Below are 8,312 nucleotides of genomic sequence, written 5' to 3'. Positions count from 1 at the left end.
ATGACAAAGTCCAGTGAAGGACAAAAGTCAAGTCTGAGGCGTTTTTAGTCTGGAGGGACTAAGATCGCAATGTGGCCAAGCCTGAAAAGGTTGTGGCCGGTTAAGGGGATGATCCACTACTTGTGGCTGAGGTCATGAACCTTATTGTCCATGAAGTACAAAAGAACCATAACAATCTGTTAGGACTTGTTGTAGGACGAGCAGCCTAAAGATTGGAACAAGTTCGTGAGGACTTGATTGGTACATCAAAGTGGTCATTTGGTGGTTTTGAATCAAGCTTGTTCTACTCTCTGATCAAGACTAGAATAAGTTCGGTTGGAATATTTTGTCTTGGGACAAGGTATAATCATCACCGGATTCGAGGACGAATCCATTACAAGTGGGGGAGACTTGTCACGCCCCCAATCCTGGAAAGGATTGTCGGGACAGCCATGGTTCGAGGAAACGTACCAGCCAGTCTTAGGACATCAAGGCAAGCGTTCCATGGTCAAGAAAGAAGGTTAAGGACATAAGGAAACTTAGACTTAACTTTATAAGAGCTAAGGGCAACATTATTGGTTCTACAAAATTTTGTCCTTAGAATAAATTAGTATTATTTTTAGTTAGGGACAAATGCATAAGGACTTTTTTAATTTTGTTGATTATTGGTAGGACAAAAAAAGTCCTTAGCATATTTTATAATATTTATTTGAGACAAACGTTTGATCAAAATGTGTTTGCTTCTTTTGTTTGGTGGGATGGATAGAATATGAGACAAACGTTTGATCAAAATGTGTTTGTTTCTTTTGTTTGGAGAGAACGAGAGAAGGTGAACTTGTTATGCTAAACATGTTTTGACAGGGAACAAGATAATCTCAACAATGAAACGTGAAGCACAAATAAGTAGAGTAAATCTTTGATTACAAACTATATAAAAAGGTAGTTTCTATGTTCTATGTGCAAGAGACTCCTCCTTGCACAATCAGAACAACGATCACAAAATCAAATCCACATACCCGAAACCAAAAAAAAAGAACAGAACAATTAAGAAAAAATCAGATAATGTTTGCCCCTGCATCCAGATTTGCCCAGCAAAATCAGCTCAACCACAATCTTTCCCTCTACGCCTGCAAGAAGCAAGCAACAAGAACCCAGAAGAAAGTATTACAACTTGCACATATATAAGAAGAAAACAAATTGTGGTTTGGCAAGAGAAACGTTATAAGCAAGAAAAAAAGAACAGGAACTAGTTGTCAAGTGTCTGTCGGATTCTCTCGGGAGCTCATTCTCCTACCATTTCACCCAGTAACATAGCAAAATAAATATGAACTGATTAAGCTAAAACCAAATTGGGAAAAACACAGAGCTTACAAGCCCAATGAAGAAGAGGGGACAAGTAAACTTTGTGGGTAACTCATTCAGGTCAACCATTGATCTGAATATCAAAGTAAACTTTATGGGTAACTCTTCTAAATCCTCTCCTACCTGATAAATCCCACAACACAGAGAAACCCCAATTACAAAGTCTGACCACATCTTTACAAAACCAAAAAAATGCAAATGAGTTCAAGTTCAATGCTCACCCGATCAGCAACCTTCTCATTGACCATGGGATCAGTAACATCAGTCAATTTAATTTGAGTTGCATTAGTGAAACCCAGAAATCGTAAGTAATGTAGCAAGCCCAGATCGATAAACTATAAGAAAAGTGAGGAGCAAGGATCAAAAGTTTTAACCTGGATGAGGGCAAGTGTGATGCAGTCATCGGAGACAGTCGAAGAGGCGGAGGAGAGACATCTCGTGATGTTGGAGTCTAGGATTCAGCCTCTGCCTGATGATAGGCGTCGAAGAAAGGGTTCAGAGAAGTAGCCTCTGCCTGAAGCTATGGCTTCCCTTCTTCAGTTGCTGGGGATCATCGTGCCTTCCGCCATCGATCTTCAACTCCTCTCTCTCTTTCAAAGAGACAAGGCCCAAAGGGCAACACGTGAATCATTTCTCAAACCAAAACGCTTCCACCATTCCATTGCCGACACGTATCACCTAAGGACAAAAAAAAAATGTTAGCCAACGACAAACCGCGTCCGTCCCAGCGAAATTATACAATTTTTATTTAAATAAAATCATATAAAGCCTAACGACTTCCTCTATCATACCCCGTTAATGTTGCTCTAAGACACAGCTAGGACGAGTAAGATGGTAACTGGAGGAAGTAGAGAGTAGCTCGGCCAGCTCAATGAAGCTAGGTTTAGTTCACTCCAGCTCAGCCACTACTAAGTCAGCTCCACTAGCTGGACTACTAGCTTACTCAGCTGAGGCAGCTGGGAGTCAGCTCATCTCAGCTAGACGGACTGTTCGTTTGGTTTTAGGCCGATGGTCCGGGTCCGGGTCAGTGGCGGGCTGTGGTCCGGCCATGAGGCCATGGGCTGTTGGGTCTATGGACAAGGCCGTGGGCTAAGTACAGGAGGCCTGGGGCGTGGGTTGGGCTTGTTACCGACCCCAAATCCAATCAGAAAGGGGGAAGGGATGCAAGTGGCCGAAAGGGGACAACCCTTGGCCGATGGTGCCCATTCGCTAGCAAGTCGTGCCTGTTCGTGGGGCAAGACTTACCCCCTCGTTTTCTATAAATATGGGGGCTCTCCTGTTGATTTCATTATCCAATTCCAGAGTAAAATGCTCATAGAAAAACGGAGAGAGAGAGAGAGAGAGTCCCGGCCAAGAGATCGGCCAGAAAAGGGCCGGTCGTGGTGGTTTAGTATCTCCGGCAAGGAGAACGGTTTAGGAGAGAGGAGGCCGTGTGGTTATGAATACCCAAGGCATATAGAAAGGTCTGGAGAAGGACTCCAAAGCCGTGGTTCAATCCAACAGGGCAGTGGGGTAACACCGACTCATTGGCTAAGACCAAAGGACAGTCCGAACCGGTCTAGCCATGGGCGTTTGGATTGTGTCCCATTCTTCTTATTCTTTTCATCTAGTTCTTCTTCTACTCCTTCTGTACATTGGCGTGGACTGTTGATGTGTTGGGATTGGTTATTACTGTGGTTCTGATTGAGTAATGCGGTCGCGGTCCATAACCGTCGAGTTAGGCGCGCGCATGGTCTAAACCGGCCTCAGGTGATCCGATTGGATAGGGGCGGTTCTGTTTCTGTTCTGAACGGTTACAACCCTTCCCTGAACATTCACAATGGTTCATGACTTGTGTAGGTTAAGGCGTGGTCCTTTGGCCATAGGGCGGACACACGCACTGACCAGACAGTCCATACGGACGGTAGGTCGAACGGTGGAGCTTCTGAACGGGTGCGAGATGCCAAGGATCATGAGTTGTCAAGAGGCACGAGTGTCCAAAGGGTACTAGTTCCCAAAGGGTGTGAGTTCCAAACGGTGCCATTGGTTCAAGGCTTAGGCCGAACCAAGTGGACAGTCCGCGGCTGCATAGTCGAACGGACGGATGGTTAGTTTAACCGGAGTTTGTGTCGCAAGGTCTGATGGTTGCAAGGCAATCCGGTTTGGTCTTGGGCCTTACTCTGTGGTATGGATCCAGGCTTTGGGTCGGATCAGGTAAGAAGGTCCGTGAGCCTTTGGGCCGGACTTATAACTGGTTCGATCGCACCTATATCTTAACCAGACGGTTAGACGGGACTATGGACGATCTGGCTATGGTTGGATGGTTCTGGCCGCAAAGGCTAAATGGGATATCTTACAATCAACTTTGGGTTGGTGAGTAGGATGGCGCGCCATATGTCTTATGTAGGGAGTAGACCTACATGATGGCAATGGAAGGCCGGTTATATCCGTACATGCTAAGTGGATGATGGCTTATCAAGTCTCTAGTGGTCGGATCATGTTTCAAGACGATGGTTCGATGGCCGAACACTAGTATGAATAGTCACGTTGCTGAGTAAGAGTATGATGTGATGCTTCTAGATATCAACCTTGGTTGATAGCTTCGAGATTGGCTAAGAGTCATGACGAAGTGTGTGGCTAGTATTATGTGTCGTAGACCATAGATACTGAGCCTAAGTGTGATTGTTCAAGGAAGGCCATGTAAGATCTGATTTTGGTTGAGTATGGACGACCTGACCTCTGGATGATGGTCTAAGTGTCCAGTACTAACTGATTAATGAATGCATCGGTTTGGTATGAACAAGTCATATCTGTTGTCTGGGTTAAGTCCCAAGGCCGGTCAGACAAGATGATGACTCATCAGTTCCAAGCCATGTGAGTACGGTTGGTTGATTGACTTAGGATATCATGAGCTTTGTCAGTCCAGAAGATGGACTTGGTACTATTGCCTATAAGGCAAAAGGATTTCGGATTGTGCTGAGCCGGGATAGGCCAAATACATATCCTTATCCTTTTGAAGACTTCTCAGAGGTTATTTATGTCTGTGGGGATGGTTGGTTGAATGACTAAGTACCTAGGGGAGCTGTTTGATGCAAGAGTCAAGATAAGGACCTTAAGTAAGATCATTGGTGATCATGGTCCAGCTGTTAAGCAAGAGCGATTCGAGTCAATGGAGGACCGATGAGCTATAAGCTCCATAGATGTGGCAAAGGTATGATCTAGCATTTACTTATGTAGATCTAGATAGAATGGTTTAGGGGAATGGAACCTCAGAATCGTATGGCTTGGTATGGGTTTAGGATTGACCTTTAAGCTAATTGGTAGTTGAGTAAACTGACCAAGGCTAAGGTGCTTCGACAAGACAAGTGTTAGATTGGTTTTAGACCAATGGTTAATTAGAGAATAATCCGCTGCGTATCTGTTGAAAGGATCTAGGCTATTAATGACTAGGGAAGTCTATAGCTAAGATCAAAGTTAGCCCTCGCTTTAGGCGATATTATAATATAAAGGGCAAAATTAAGAGGTTCGGCCAGGAAGTGGACCGAGCGACGTGAGGCATCGACCGCGGCCTAGGCGGCCGGGATAGGGTCTTACAATGGCAGAGCCAAAGGTGACCATGTCCGAGAGAGGACCATGGTCGTAGTACAACCAAGTCGGAGTTTGACCTACGGTTGAGAATGATCAAGTCCAATATGGATGAGGATCATGCCACGACCTATTGGAGGAATGGACCTATGGTCAGGGTGAAACGGTCGAGTCCCTGAGTGGACCAGGACTGGAATACGATCACGTCCATAAATGGACCCGGATCGAATATGACAGAGTTCAGTAAAGACAGAAGTCAAGTTTGAGGGGTTTTAGTCTGGAGGGGACTAAAATCGCAATGTGGCCAAGCCTGAAAAAGTTGTGGCTGGTTAAGGGGATGATCCAGTACGTTGTGGCTGAGGTCATGAACCTTATTGTCCATGAAGGACAAAAGAACCATAACAATCTGTTAGGACTCGTTGTAGGACGAGCAGCCTAAAGATTGGAACAAGTTCGTGAGGACTTGACTCGTACATCGAGTGGTGTGGGGATTGTCCAAATCTACTAAGGCTCGAGTATGCAGCATGTTTCCTAGGGACTGGTTATGATCTTGTCATGGACTACGATCAGCGAAGAATAAAGTCTAAAGAAGACGATATTCAAAAGAAAGACACAGACTTGTTGGATACAAGGACCGCAACCTGGAGAGTTCGGTCAGTGACACAAAGAATGTCTTTGGATGGATTTACAAGTATCACTTGAATGGATGCTTGATGGACTCTTGACTGTGGTCGAGTTAGACAAGTAAGGGTGCCATCAGCAAAACAGAAAGACCACGTGATAGGATTTTTGTGGTTAAATACTTATTAAGTGGGGGAGACCTGTACAACGATGGTCAAAGGAAGTTGATCATCGAAGTGGTCAATTGGTGGATCTGAATCAAGCTTGTTCTATTCCTGATCAAGAGTAGAATTAGTCGGTTGGAATATTTTGTCTTGGGACCAGATATAATCACCACCGGATTCGAGGACGAATCCATTTCAATTGGGGGAGACTTGTAACATCCGCGATCCTGGATAAGGACCATCGGGACGGCCATGGTCGAGGAACGAACCAACCGGTCTTAGGACCTTAAGGCAAGCGTTCCATGGCCAAGATAGAAGTTAAGGACGTCAGGATGCTGAAACTTAACCTTATAAGAGAAAGAAGTCAGCTAGAACAGCTGTACATAAGCTGGGCGATGCTTACGGGAAGCTCGATCAGCTAGACATAGCTCGGTCAAGCTCAGCCTAGCTCGTTCCAAGTTAAGTCAGCTCAACAGCTGGACTACTAGACTCAGCTGAGGCAGCTGGGAGTCAGCTCATCTCAGCTCGACGGACTGTTTGGGTTTCAGGCCGATGGTCCGGGTCTGGGCCAGTGGCGGGCCATGAGGTCCGGCCATGTGGTCCATGAGTCGTGGGCTCTTGTGGACAGGCCGTGGGCTAGGGTATCAAGTCTGCACTTGGGTTGTACGTGCCTATAAGGTCTGGAACCTTCCATTTCCGAACAGGTACGATCTGGACCGTTGATTGTAATCGATGCCCAAGATCTGTCCCAAAAGGATGCTTCGAAAGGATGTGTCCCTTCACACATGACCTTTGGTTGCCTATATATAGGATGCACGACAGAGATCAAGGCATTCAGTATTATTCAGTCTCATTCTGTCTCAGACAAAGGACACACGTCCTAAACAAAAGGAATCCCCAATGAGAACCGAGGATCCAAGCCGGAAAAGGCTCGGTTGTGGTGGTTTAGTATCTCCGGCAAGGAGGACGGTTTAGGGAGAGGAGGCCGTGTGGTTATGGATACCCAAGGATAGAGAAAGGTCTGGAGAAGGACTCCAACCCCGTGGTTCAGTCAGATAGGGTCAGTGGGGTAACCACCGACTCATCGGCTAAGACAATCGGATAGTCTGAACCGGTCTAGCCATGGGCGTTTGGATTGTGTCCTATTCTTCTTATTCTTTTCATCTATTTCTTCTTCTACTCCTCCTGTACTATGGCGTGGCCTTCTGATGTGTTGGGATTGGTTATTACCAGTGTTCTGGTTGAGTAATGCGGGGTCGCGGTCCATAACCGACGAGTTAGGCGCGCGCATGATCTTACTGCCTCAGGTGATCCGATTGGATAGGGGCGGTTCTGTTCTGTTCTGAACGGCTGCAACCCTACCCGAACAGTCACAATGGTTCATGACTTGTGTAGGTAAGGCGTGGTCCTTTGGCCATAGGCCGGACACACACACGGACCAGACATCCCTACGGACGGTTAGGTCGAATGGTTGGAACATCTGAATGGGTGCGAGTTGCCAAGGGTCATGAGTTGCCAAGAGGCACGTGTGTCCAAAGGGTACTAGTTCCCAAAAGGTGTGTGAGTTTCCAAACGGTACCACTGGTTCAAGGCTTAGGCCGAACCAAGTGGACAGTCCGCGGCTGCATAGTCGAACGGACAGACGGTTAGTTTAACCGGAGTGTGTTGTGTCGCAAGGTCTGATTGGTTGCAAGGAAATCCTTTTGGTCTTGGGCCTTACTCTGTGGTATGTATCCAGGCTTTGGGTCGGATCAGGTAAGAAGGTCCGTGAGCCTTTGGGCCGGACTTATAACTGGCCGATCGCACCTAGATCCTAACCAACGGTTAGACGAGACTATGGACGATCCAGCTATGGTTGGATGGTTCTAGCCGCAAAGGCTAAGTGGGATATCTTACAATCAACTTTGGGTTGGTGAGTAGGATAGGCGCATATGCCTTATGTAGGGCGTAGACCCACATGATGGCAATGGAAGGCGGTTATATCAGTACATGCTAAGTGGACGATGGCTCATCAAGTCTAGTGGTCGGATCATGTTTCATGACGATGGTTTGATGGCCGAACACTAGTATGGATATTCACGTTGCTGGAGTAAGAGTATTGATTTGATGCTTCTAGATATCAACCTTGGTGTTGATAGCTTCGAGATGGCTAAGTGTCATGACGAAGTGTGTGTGGCTAGTACTATGTGTCATAGACCATAGATACTGAGCCTAAGTGTGATAGTTCAAGGAAGGCTGTGTAAGATCTGATCATAGTTGAGTACGGACGACCTGACCTCTGAATGATGGTTCAAGGTGTCGGTACTAACCTGATTAATGAATGCATCGGTTGGTATGACCAAGTCATATATGTTGTCTGGGTTAAGTCCCAAGGCGGTCAGGCCAGATGTTGACTCATCAGTTCCAAGTCATGTGAGGATGGTTGGTTGATTGACTTAGGATCTCATGAGATTTTATCAGCCAGAAGATGGACTTGGTACTATTGCTATAAGGCAAAGGAATTTCGGATTGTGCTTGAGCCAAGATAGGCCAAATACATATCCTTATCTTTTCGAAGACTTCTCAAAGGTTACTTATGTCTGTGGGGATGGTTGGTTGAATGACTAAGTACCTAGGGGGAGT

At 46.1% G+C, this 8,312-nt stretch overlaps 1 long non-coding RNA gene across 2 annotated transcripts; it reads right to left on the bottom strand.

The window, feature by feature from the left end:
• Window positions 1-854: 854 nt before the first annotated feature.
• On the bottom strand, window positions 855-1,923 carry LOC117131096. 2 transcript variants are annotated; one of them, XR_004454307.1, is made up of 2 exons: window positions 1,716-1,923; window positions 855-1,106 (listed from the first exon to the last, which is right to left on the bottom strand). It is a non-coding gene; the product is annotated as an uncharacterized LOC117131096 (long non-coding RNA). The 2 variants fall into 2 exon arrangements; XR_004454306.1 differs by lacking the exon at window positions 1,716-1,923 and adding an exon at window positions 1,563-1,616.
• Window positions 1,924-8,312: the final 6,389 nt, after the last annotated feature.

The sequence above is a fragment of the Brassica rapa genome, unplaced genomic scaffold (genome assembly GCF_000309985.2).
Source record: "Brassica rapa cultivar Chiifu-401-42 unplaced genomic scaffold, CAAS_Brap_v3.01 Scaffold0838, whole genome shotgun sequence".
NCBI lineage: Eukaryota > Viridiplantae > Streptophyta > Magnoliopsida > Brassicales > Brassicaceae > Brassica > Brassica rapa.
Note: the sequence above shows the minus strand (reverse complement) of the source record. Positions and strands in the feature narration are given on the sequence as shown.